We start from the raw sequence: 13,268 nt of genomic DNA, 5'->3' as shown, positions 1-13,268 counted from the left end.
GGAAACTAAGTCTCAAAAGTGACGGTGAATATAGGTTGAAGGTTTCTTCTCTCTTTAGAAGAGCCAAGTTTGAAAACTATGGTAAAGACAGGATCCAGGGCTGAGGGGGGTGTGGAGTCCTGGGTGCTCCTCTGCTTGAGCCAGGAGCAGTGGCTGAGCCTGGCATAGGGGACCAAAAGCACAAGGAGAGTTTGATCTCCAGGAGGAGTGTGCTCAGGATAGCTCATTTCTAGCACTGTTAACCAGCATCTCTACAAGAGCTATAATGACAGAGCTGCAGCATGAGTAGCATACACAGAACATTAAAATCTGCCTCTTAGCTGCATCTGGTGCTCCAGCCAAGTAATTAGTTCAGTAAGAGCTGCAAACTCAAGTCATGCTGCTGATTTTCTTCTGCTTTTGGGAATGCTTTGGCAAAACACAAGTGTTGTGATATCACCTAAAAATTGTGTGAACTGGGATGTCTCCCAGCCACTTTCTTCTGTGTAACAGAGCTTGTGGAGGGTCACAGAAAAGGCAGATTTTCTCAAAGTCTGAGATTAGACTTTGGTGTTGCCTGTGGGGCAAAGAGAAGGTGGCAGCAGTTGGCTTCTGTGACTCTTACCCTGTTAGGAGCTTTAGAAATCCTCTGGAAAAAATTACAGTAGAATCAGAATTGAATGAAGAGTTGTGCTGACTCATGAAGTCCTTGTGTAGCATTCTCACTCAGCATGACCCACTTGGTTGGTTGTATCATTTCAACAATTGCCAACTCAAGGAAAATAAATGTTGGGACAATGAATGTACAACTATTGTGGCAGATCTATCACAGGGTTGGGGGGTGGGCAGCTTGCTGGAGAGAGAGTTGTTGTCTTTTTCCACTTTGTATTCCTTAGGCTTTTGTGGAAGTTAGGCTGAGCCAATACACCGATGTCCAAGGGCTCAGATGTCTGCAGGGTATAAATCACAGCTCTTAATTACACTGAGTGTGAAGAATGTAGCATTAACTATGAGATGAACAGAAGCCTGTCTTTTGAAACCTGACAACATAACTTGGATGCTGATATTAACCTGATCTACTTTTGTAGACTTCATAGGAAGAGTTATGTCAAGAGGACACTGCTTCCAATTAGAATATTTTTTTACATTTTTCCCATATGAAAAAACTCAACCCACAAATTTTTTTTTAAAAATAGTATTGTTCCTAAGCACTAAGTCAATTCATGAAGACAAATTTCCAGCAAAGATGAATTCCCTTTATTTTTCCATGTTGCCATTGGTTCACAATAGTATCTTTCAAGGAATAGTGAAATTCCTTGCTGGAAGAGCAAAGGCTGGGTTGATATTATTCAGGATGTTAGTACAAGATGTTTTTATTCTACTTGAAGGAGATTTTTTTAAAAAGTGTTTCTAATGAGTTCTGGTGTATGAATCTTAATGCTATCCCTATTTAATCCTATCAGATCAGATTAACAAAAGAAAGATTAGCTCCAGCATCAGGAAAAAAATGTACTACTGCAACATCATTGCACATTCTTCTATTAGGGCTCAAATTTGCAATCTTTTCAAGCTGGAAAATATCTGATAACATTGAAATTGCCTTATTTCAGAAAAATTTGCACTAGGTCATCTTTTTCCAAAAAGATATTCTGGAATTTATAATCACCCTCTCCTCCTTGTTAGTACCCAGCCATCCAATACCCACAGTGAAATTTAGTCAGCTCATACATCTATCTCTCTGTGTTAAAATCTTGAATTTACACAGCTGCTACTCAGCCTGAAATACTGATACCTAATCTTTGACTTTGATAAGCTTCAGAAAATTAGGGAGTTGTGAAAAATTAATATTTATTCTGGAGTCTTTGTTCAGTCACTTTATATCCCTTTTAAATGGCTGAGCAGTCAGATAAAGTTATTAAAAGCTGGTACTATATAAATGTCGAACTTTTGACAATTGCTTCTGGATTTAACTTTTTGTTGTAATTCCTATGCATTTATGTCACAGTATCAGTAAGCAATAATGTAATTTGGATCATTTAACAGCCAAGGGCTTTGCCACATCATCAGATTGTAGGTATTTTTTATCCCCTTGAAGGAATGAAAGGCAGTTTTCACATCTTTTTCACATCTTTGCTGTCGCTGTGATCCAGTGTGGCTGCTTCCTGCAATGGGCTCCCCAGCATCCTCTGTGCTTTATTAGCTGTGTCTTTGTGTGATGTGCTACTCCTCTGAAGATCATTACTTCTGAGATCTCCTCAGAACTATGAAGAAAGCATTCCAAGTTCATATACTACAAAACTATGGAAACTTATATGCAAAGATAAAATATCCTACTATTCGTGGAAAGAAAGTTAAATTCTCGTATTTTTCACTGGGCATGAGATTATTCACTAAAAAAATTAACAGACAACCCCATGTTAAACAAAATTAGTCACTTGTACAGGATGATTTTTTGTTTTCTGGGATCTGATACTTATTGCATCTCTTATAAGAGGTGATACTGAATCACTTACATTTGATATAGCTCTTGAAACACAATGTTAGAATGACCCCAGTGAATTATTGCTTTGATTCTTTGCACAGATAATATATATGATTAATCAAAAATGTACTTTTCCAAACCAGCTGTGCTATTCTTAGCAATGTGGGTGTGTCAGAAACTGGGCCCAGTGTGTTTGGGAATCTGTAGTGCAAGAAGATTTGAGGGTTTTATTAGTTAAGGCATAGAACAGTTTTCCACCTCCTGAGTTGCTTCTAGTCATTGTCTCATAACTTGTGTCAAATATATAATTCATTAACAACCACAGTCTTCACAGCTTAGTTTGTGATTTCTTTCCTTTCCTTTGCTTCTGCAAAATCATTTTATTGACTTTTCTGTCCTTTTTATTTTTAAATTATGAAAAAAGGGCTGCATTTCAGGTACTGTTCAGAGTGGGAATGGTCTTGTGTACTAGTAACAGCACCTTATAATTCTTATTTCCTGCTATTCCAACCTTAATAATGTCTTGAATCTCAAAAAGTCTCGACTCTGTGAGCTCTATGAGACAATGGGAGGTAGCAAAATGATTTTAAAAATTGTCACAAGTATTTTGGCAGTACACAAGGTGAAAGGAAAAAAAACCCTGTGTCTCTGGCCAGGGCAGCCTCTGCCTTAAACTCCCTTGTTTCCATGTCCACTGATGTGCAAATCCCAGCCTACCTCAGAAATCCATTCTTCCAGCTTTAGCAGTCATGAAAATTACCCACTAAGACTCTCATCTGATATTAGAAGAGCAGGAATCCCAGTGTACCTTTCCAATGAAAATAGGAGCTGGCAGACACGAGTCCAATGGATCCAAATTTGTCACTACTAAGAACTGTGATTTGTACTGTTTTCATCTCTCTGTAGTTCTCCAGCCAGATACTATTCCATGGCAACTGAGGCTTCTGTATCTTCAGCATGGTGTCAGCAGTGTTGGTTTTGATTATTAAAGTCTCTTGCTTTCACCATTATTTTCACTTTCCTTGTCTTTTTCCTTGTCACTTCATTTACCTTGTCCCCTTTGTGGTGTTATCTTTTTATGTGATAATTTGATTTGCCCCAGGATGGTTCCTTTTGAGAGTGAAAGGAAACACAAGATCATCAAACCGATATTTTATTTTCCCTTCATTGCATGTTCTCTATATTTTATCTTGTTTTTATTTTAAATTATTTTTTCTGTATTTTAATGACATGTCTGAAATCTTTGTACATTTTTTGCTCAGTTGCATATAAATTATCATTTGTTTGTACTACTGTATTGTATTCTACTTTTCTAAGAACAAATAAAGGCTTATTTGGGGAAAATAAATCATGCAAACATTGGCAAAATAATGCATTTTAATGCCATCTAGAAATTCAGTTTCAAACCAGCTTTGAATGTAATAAGCTGAGGAACTTCATTTAACTAGCATTTTTAAATCAGCAAAGCAGTGTTAGGGATCAGTCAACTCAGGATGCAAAGTTCACTGTTGTTTGATGATAAAGTATAAGCTGGAAGAACCAGGAAAAAGAAAAAAAGGAAAAAAAGAGGCCAATATAATAAATATAATATATAATATATAAATTATCTTGTACAGAAACAAGTAATAGCTGGAAAGGCATCTTAACTAACTCCATGCTGGCTTTTTATGTGGGTGAAGAAACAAAATTTTCTCTTCAGAGGTGCCTATAGAGAAGCAGATACTCTGTAATTCCTGGTCCCAGGCAGGGTGCACATCCAGAACCCAATGAAATCACTCAACTCCTGCTACTGATCACCATAGATTTTGGTCAAGGCTGTAATGGATTTAACAGTGACATGTCATATCCGTGATTTATGGCACTGGGCCCAGGCTTCTGCTACCCAAAGCAGTGGTGAAGCAATTGAATTTTGTACCAGCATATTTCCCTAACTGCAAGGAAGGGATTTTTGTGTTTGGTTTAATTTTTCTCTGTCATGTAAGAAAACCCTGCTAATGGGATCCTTAGGGATATTATCTGGATTTACCTGGCATGAACCTTAGGGGGTAAGAAAATTATTCAACAGAAATAAGCTTAAAAAATGAGTGTTGCCATGCAGGAAAATAAAAAAGAAATAACCTGTTTAAAGTTTCAGTTTGGTGATGAGTGTAAGTACTTGCTTAATTTGCATTACATTGCCTATCCCAGAGAACTTCTGTGGCTACTCATGAGCTTGGCATGAGCTTATGTATTTTACTGAATTGGAGCCTTAATGTGTCAGATTCTTTTAGATTCTTCACACAATGTTTACACAGCTAATTTTTGTATGTCTTATCTCAGCCTATGGCGGTATTTTAAAGTTGACTTTTTGAAGGGGGTGTAAAATAACAAAATCAGTAAAAGTTTAAAATAAAAAAAGCATAAAATGTGACTTTTTCTCAAATTTCTTTTGCATTTTTGTGGTTTGTAAAATGCCTTAGGTGTTGATCTGACTAAGAATTTAAGCACGTACATAAAATTAAATAAGAGCTGTATTCTAATTTCACCCAGAGACCAAAACATTTCCATTCCTTTTAGTCGCATAGGATCAAACTTCAGTTGCTTTCAAACCACCATGTATGAAGCAGAAATTGGGATTACATGTGCATTGAAGTTCTTTGGTGAAGGTTGACCTTACCATGCAATGAGATTAACATGCAATTTATAAGCTTATTTATCAATTGAATTAAAATTATTTTAATCATACCTGAAACAACCTGTGGTCAATATTACTAAAGTATTAAGCTATCACAGATGCCAATACTGTGGAAAATATTTTTTTTTAATTAATCAATGGCTTGGTTATGATTTTCCTTAAGTCCAGACTCATATTTATAGGCACATATATAAAAAACAGCCACACAAACTCACTCAACATAAAATATTTCTTCAGAATTATTCAGTATGCAAGAGTTATCTTTTGGGAAACTGGTGTCCAGATTTTTGTTATGCCGAGCTATTTTAATGATTTGGCTGGTTATTTCTTGTCTTATGTCAAAATAGGAGCTTGGGCAGTTTCCAAAATGCAGCCCTGAATGGGGACGCAGAAACCTTTTCAAAATTCGGTTTTTAATTGCAAAAATTGTGGCTAATAGTCAGGAGTAAGGATTTCATAGGGCTTTCATGTAGCTGGAGTGGAGATGAGTCTTTGTAAGTCAGCTAGCACTGGGCATCAAACAGGTTGTAGAAGCAATTCTTTGTCTCCTGTGCCAACTCTCTGTTCTACTCCTGGCATAATAGGAAAAAATGGGAACTTCTGAGATTTGGATGTGACTAGACAGGAATGATGAAGAAGGAGTGTGTGGAGCAATCTGTTACGCCTGATGCTCCAGTAGAGTAATTCAGTATGTTAAAAGATAACATTGCTTTGATTTGGGCTCACTAGAGTAAGAAGCTGCATCCCTTATGGACTAGATTTTAATTTAGGATTTAAAAAATGTGTAAAGCAGTGTAAAGAAACCATTAAGTTTTAGTGAGTTTTGGAACAGAACCTTCATGAATTTAATTTTTCCTTCATAAAAGAGTAATCTGTCACCTCACAGTGTAATTTTAGGTGATGTCAAATTCTGAAAACACCACCCTCTTGAGGGCCATCCTCTCTTGTTGTAATGCTTTTTCAGACCAGAAGTATAAGAAATGATTAGTATATGTTTGCTGAAAAGAGTGAAATATTAATTACATTATTAGCCTCACTATCTTGATCCTTTTTTTTTTTTTTTTTCTCCCCACATCTTCCTTTCCCTTTCCATCTGGAGATGGCCAATGATGTGAGGCTGGGCCTCAGGAGCATGGTGAGAATTTATAATAAACCTAGAGATGATTGGTTTCTTGTTGAAAATGCCTGCACAGACGAATCCCTGTCTGTTTCCCTCTCACCTTTACCTTCCCCCGGAGCTCTCCGTGGTCCTGCCCGTGGTGTTGGAAATGCCTGTAACTGCGGTCTCTGGTGTGTGCACAGTAGAGGTTTCTCCTTGCTCCCAAGTTCCTTTGCAGAGACATTGGCATGCTCATCAACCAGCACTCATTCTGTACTGCATTTTGCTGCTTGTGTTGAGAAATATTTCTTTGCATTTTCTTATTGTCCTGTTTATTTTTAATGTCATGAAAACTGTGGAAACATCTGTACCATGTGAACCACTCACTCATTCTCTTTGTCGTTGGGTTACCAGCTGGTGTGCCAAGGTTGGTAAGGATTTTAAAGCTTGAATATCTCAGCATGAGGCTGAATGTCCCCTTTTATATTGAATAACAAATGAAAATGCTGTCACAGCTTCTTCTCTGGCTGGTTTGGGTCTGTTGGGAGTTGTGAGGTCTAGACTGTGCTCTCTGGGATTGCACTTAGTGAATGGATGGTGGTGAATGTGGGAGCAGATCACTGCAAGATACTGTGGGGCAACCTGCTCTTCCCCCATCAGGACTGTGTCCTGTGCATTTATTCACAGAGACAGGGATGCAGCTGAAGAGATTAATGAGGCAAAGAGAGAGAGGTTTAGCTGGTTTAAAGTGGTGTGCATTGTCAGCTTCAGTGGCCTGCTGGAGAGATCACTGTCTGGGGTATTCCTGGCAAGGCTCACAGGCAGGACCTGAATTAGACCCCTGGTTAGGTGTGATTTCAGGTTAGATAGATCCAGCCTGGGTAAGGTGTGAAGAGAAGTGTGGGAAGATGTGAATTGCTTCATGAAGGTTCTTGCTACTTGCACCAGCACTGTAGCAAATCACTGTTACTTGTTGGATGTCTAGGCTTTTTGGTAAGAATTTATTTACACCTATTTTCTGGCTGAGGGTAGCTGGAAATAAACTTTAGCAATGTATTTGAAACAATTTTCTATGGCATTAACATAAAATCTGCAGTATTCTGTAAAATCTCCCTTTTTTCAGGTTTACTCAGAAGGAAAATGTTTCTGTCTCTTCATAAAGGAATTTCTGCTCTATGGTGAAGGAGAGCATCACCTAGTGAATAAGATGGCCTCTTGTACATAATTTTTATGAAGTTTTGTTTCTTTGCAGATGCTTCCACGTTGAATGAAATTAACATGCTGCAAAACTTTCATTTATTTTATTCTTTCAATTAGGTAACAGCCAACTGGACCTCACCTGATGTCAGTCTCAGTGCCTTCTTCTAACAGCTGGTTTATGGATGATAATTTAGCTAATTGCTAATTTAAAATACATGGTGGAGCTTCCACTTGTGAGAGCAGAAGCCTGATTGCAGGATTTGGCCTATTTCTAAAAGCAGGTTTTTCAAGTAGGCTCTTGATGTGCATCCCTGGTATTTCTAATAAGGTTCTATTATGGTCAAACCAGCTTTGAGCAGAGCACACTCAGAAAGCACTCAGCAAATTTTATGTAACATTAAGTGCAATTGGACTGGGTCAGTTGCCTGTGCTGAATTGATGCCAGCAGACATACATCTCCTGCATCTGCTTGCACGTCTCTGCATTTCACCGCATTGTCGGCCGCGGGATCTCCGGAGTAATGAGAGGCACACAGTGAGTCGTGTCAAAAAGGGCTTATTTGTATTAATGTAACTCCATTCTGTGTTGTCATTGTTCTGCAACACATCTATTACATATATCATCACTGCTTTTGCTTCTTGAGCGAGCCAATTATGCCTGGTTTTGCCAGTCTGTCAGAGCCTACTGGAATAAATTAAAATTACAGCTTTGCATATACAGTACCTATAAGTGAAAGTAATGATAATGACCCTGCTTGAATACAGGATTTCAAAATAATCCTAAACAATTGTACATATGCAGAGTTACTGTTTCTTTAACAAGCTAAATGTTTGAGCCCATGATGTCTGAAACTCCACAGACTGAAGCTGGTTGCTGGGTAGAGCTGTGGAATTTGATGCTGAGTAAGAAGAGAATAGTTTGTTGATACCTGAGCATGGAAACTTTGCTATTTTTTCTCTGCCTCCTTTTTCAGTTTTTGCAATGTGGCTTTCTGTGCTTGGAAATGCTTCAGAGTGTTCCTTTCTAACTGGGTAGAGGTGTGCCTTCCAGCACCTGTGCCTCATTACCTCTGACACCTGTCATTATGAACACACATGTATGAGTCAAGAGGACTTTTATATGGGTGGGAGAGAGAACAGCATGTTTCTTGGTCAAGGGCAGAAGAGGAAGTGTCTGTCTAACACTGGGGTTTGTGTCAAATTTTGAAACCCAGTCCTAATCACAAAATTACTTAATTTTTTTAAAAATAGTTCTTGCACATAATGAAAACTTAATATTAGCATTTATATCTTGGTTTCTTTTTCTCACCAAAATATAATCCTTCATATTGTCACCCAGGGCAGGAAACAAAAAACCAAACCAGAAATGTGCCCTGATTGATGATTAAGGCCATAATATTACCTTAAAAGCATTTGTTTTCTGCCTATCTCCTGAGTCTTATTAACTGCTTTAACAGGCTTTTAATTCTTGGCACAGTTACCAGCACCTGACTGGGAGGTATTGACATATGCAAGGTATTCCCTCCCTGTATGAGCCTGTCTGCACATATTGGCTATGTTTCTGAAATTTTAGTCTTTCTGGGGTCAGGGCCATCAATCTTTTTCTTCTCCAGTCTAGTGTGCTTTTATTTGCATGTGTTAGATGCCTATGCAACTTATCACAGCTTTGGCATAGTTTTAGCATCACATTTCTGCAGATATTAGACTTTCCTGTTTGGGCATTTGTCTTCCTTTTTTGCCTTACTGGAACTGCTTCCTCATCTTGTAGGATATTAATGTCTTGAAGTGGCTTTTCTTGAACTCACAGAAATCAAAGTAAAAAACCAGACACCACAATGGTGTCTTTAATTAATATATTTTTCTCAAAAAAAAAAAAATTTGCCTTGGAAAATCCCAAGTGTTGCAAGCCAATCAGCTGAGCTGTATTACCTGTTAATTAATTGTGTTTAGAGTGATGTAGGCAATTTCTTAAAAACATCAGCCACTAGCTCCTTTCCAACACTTGAATTTGATCATGTTAACTGCCTCCAAACCTCCCAGTTAGCATATTCTTTCAATATGACTGCCCACAGGCTTTTATTACAACCCACTGTCAAGAGTCACAGAAAATAAACTAGAAAAAAAGTATTAATTACCCTGTAAATCATGCTACCTGCATTTTATATCTTTCCATAATTTTACTCTGAGAAAGCCAGACTTGGCTAGTCCTGAAAGGGAGTCATAGTTTTTGCAGGTGTGGTCATTCCCAGATATTTCTGGTGAGCATCCTCCATATCCCCTCCAAGCCAGGGTGTGCTCCTGCTGTCTGTCATAGGCCATTGAACCTGTTGCTCATGGTCAAGTGCTTGCATATCAGAAACCTGCCCTTCAAACACCCTCCAGAGCTCAAACTCACTGGGGGACTCACTTGGTATTTATGAATAAGAGAATTCCCTGACGTGGAGCAATGTTTGGTTAGCTGTTCTCCTTGAGCCTGCAGAGGATAAGCCTGGGTGTATAATCAATTTTCCTTAGATGTTTCTTTCCTTCACTGATTAATTTCTTCAACTGATCTATTTGGAGTACAACATTAATATTGAAAATAGAATTATGAAGCCAGCAAAGGAAAAATATTTATCTTCTTCTGGCAGCACAAACATATACTTGTGTCCAACACAGCCATAAATGAGAAGTGAAGTTGAATTGGCATGAAATTCTGAGATGTGACATATTTATAATATTAACTAAATTTTATATATGAAGTGCAAAAAAGAAATTTTAACAAATTACTTGATATTTAATGAGAAACATAGAACTAAAAATAAAGGAGAGCATGGAGCTGACAATGGAGCAAAACATAATAACTTTTAAGATTTCTTTTTCTGGCTTTATTGCCATTTAAACCTTTCTCCATTTAGCTTGTTAGTTTTCAGTAACATATATCTATGCTATGTTACTGATTTCCCAGAAGAACAATGAAAGAAAGAAAGAAAAAAAAAGATTAGGTTCACAGAATTTACCCATTCTGAAGGGTTGACTTGTCACATAAAGCTATCCCAAAACCTTCACTTCTAGAAATCATGGGATTCAAAGCAGTTTTATGGTGTACAATGACAAACTAATATTTTCAAGGTTTCTCAATTTTATCTTAGGGGTTTTTTTCATAAAGTATTTGAAGAATCATTCATTCACCATTAAGACAGTCTCATACAAACCTTGACATTTAGTTATTTAGCTGCTCTTTGTCTAATAAGACAAAGAAAAACGGAAGAACCTTTAAAAATGTGGTTTTAGAATTCCTCAGAGACAAGTTTTTTCCCACAACCTTTGCAAACATTTTATTTTGACAGTGAAAAGAACGAATATTGTGAATTCCTGGTCTGTTGAAAGCCTTTAGAAAGTTTTCCCTGATCTTAATAAAGCAAACAAGTTGTCCTTAATGCTGAAGAAAAAGAAGTAGGCAAAAGAAGTTATCACCCCTGCTTCTTAAAGAGATCCCAAACATCTACTTCTCTATGTAGTTCATAAAGTGTTCTGATGTAGATAGAATGTGATGTCTGTGTGCAGGAACTGGTTTTAATCTTTATTGAGAATGAAAATTTTAGCACAGTGAAACATGAGTTTGTATTGTGAAATATAAGCAACTGCAAATCCACTGTTTCCTGGGGAATGCTGTCCCAGGGTGGACTGTGCATAGCAGAAGGCCTGTTAGGCCAGGATAAAGGAATATTCCAAAAGATGCAATAATAATTAATCCTTAATAATCCCTATGGTCTGGACCCGGAGATGTGTATTAAGAACATCCCAGCTGTGGCTCCTCATGTTTACATCTTAAAAGGGCTCAGCTAAATATGTAACCAGGATTAATTCATGCTTTGAATTTTATGACCTTCTGTGCCCAGATGCTCCAAATGAAGATGCTGCTTTTTTTCATGAATTTATTTTTGCTCTGCAAACAATTAATGACTGTTTGTTGCAATTATTGAAACCTTAGCTTCCCCTCTGGCTTGGCTTTATCCAAATCACATTTTACTTATTCCACTTGCAAAGCAGGACGAATACACTTAGGATATATTTGCAATAAAAAAAAATTAAAATATAAATAAAACATTGATGTATATTTCCCCTTGAAATTACCTGAAGAAAGGCATTAGTATTTGGCAAAAGCTCAGAAAAATGTAATTGAGTCATAAGCATTTCGCCAAAGCCTCATTTAGGAATATTTGCTCACTTCTAACCTGAGTTCTCTTTTGTTCTCTTATTTTGTAGTGGAGGCTTGACAAGAATATGAGGCCCAGATACCCAGAATGCCAGCTGGGAGTCTACATCCCAACAGGCAGCATGGTTTAGAAAAGAAATAGTGCAGGTTACCTAAAGAGGCATTGCACAATGGGCTTCTGGGAGTTAGCTCCTTAGACACAATATCATCACACATGGTGCTAGCTGAAGTTTGTGGACAAGCAGGATTTTGCAACAAACTTTTGCTGGCAAACAGGTGAGGAAAATGCAGCAGTGAGTGGTTGGACATCTGTTCCAAAAGAACCCACCCAGAGAGGTCGAGCTCTTACTCCCATTGGGGAATAATGTAAGAACTTTTCTCATGTTTGCTCCTGGTCTACAATTTTACTTCAAGAAAAGGAACTGAGGAAAGTATGAATTAAATCCATGTAATCCTCTGGCCAGTGCACCATAAATCCTTAAGTTTCCTAGCTACAGAATTTAGGAAAGATCCTCTAAGTTATCATCAGCTTAGGGCATTGTCTAATGTATTGGATGAAGGGCCTGACAGCTCAGGTGTGTTCTTTGTCAGGAAGGACTTAATATAGCTGCAGGAGTTATCTAATCAAGTGTTGTGTGATCACTTCATGTCAAAAAAGTTTATTTTTTATTTTATTGCCCATTGATTTTTCTCTAACTCAGAATTATCTGATTAGAGGATTTGGCTGAAAAAGCAGGATTTTTAAAGTTATTTGTTTCTTTGGTGAGGAAGAGTATATCCCCCAGGTTTCTGGGAGCTGCATTGGGATTTTGGTGAATTTATTACATAAATTAAATAGGAATTCATTTTCCACTGATTAGCAAAGAATTTGCAACATGCATCTCAGCCCTGTAATTGTGAAGCAATTGTATTCCAGTTGAAATCAATATGGATTTAGCCTAAGCTAAGGACACAGGTTTGGACTGTACATCATGTAACACTAATTCATTTCCAAACCCATGCAGGGATCAGCAAATTCAACGGTTCTTGAGTAATGTAGAAGGGGTGTTAAATCACAAGGTTAGAATTGAATCTCTAGTTGACATTGACTGGAATCAAGGACTTTGGAGTTGGCTTGTCAATTTACAGGGGAAAGCAAAGTTGCATAGCAGAGGATATCACTGGAATAAGATTGTAATTCTCTGTCCTCCACCTGAACACTGCTAGTGAAAGATTAAGAGGAGTGAGTGACTGTGACACTTTGTGCTTCTTCATTCCCTGAGCCTGGATCTTGCTATGAATCAGTAAGGCTGCCGATGTTGGGTTAAACCAACATTTAAGCACAGCTTGACCTTGGGCAGTCAGGGATTACTGGAACACAAAAGTTTTGGATAGTCCTGCTCCCTAGGTTGGAGTCTTGCTGTCTGAGTAATTACAGGTTTCTGTTGGATCAGAGAATTTCTCCAGTTCCAGGGAGTTGGCTGTTATGCTTTGCTACTATTGTGCTGTGTGTTACACTTGAATCAAATAACTACAACTGCAATCATAGCAGTGCTTTATGAAATGTAGAGAAATTATATAATGTAATACCTTTTTATTGGCAGTACAAGGCAAGCTGTTAAAATTCAGTCAGACAGCATCCCAGGTGGTTGACTTCA

The 13,268-nt window shown here is 37.8% G+C and overlaps 1 protein-coding gene across 1 annotated transcript in view; it reads left to right on the top strand.

Moving 5' to 3' along the window:
• GRID1 (glutamate ionotropic receptor delta type subunit 1) overlaps positions 1-13,268 on the top strand; it is a 476,351-nt gene that overhangs the window by 461,393 nt on the left and 1,690 nt on the right.

This window comes from Erithacus rubecula (genome assembly GCF_903797595.1).
Source record: "Erithacus rubecula genome assembly, chromosome: 9".
Lineage (NCBI taxonomy): Eukaryota > Metazoa > Chordata > Aves > Passeriformes > Muscicapidae > Erithacus > Erithacus rubecula.
The sequence above is the reverse complement of the archived record's forward strand: the minus strand, read 5'-3'. Positions and strand labels throughout refer to the sequence as shown.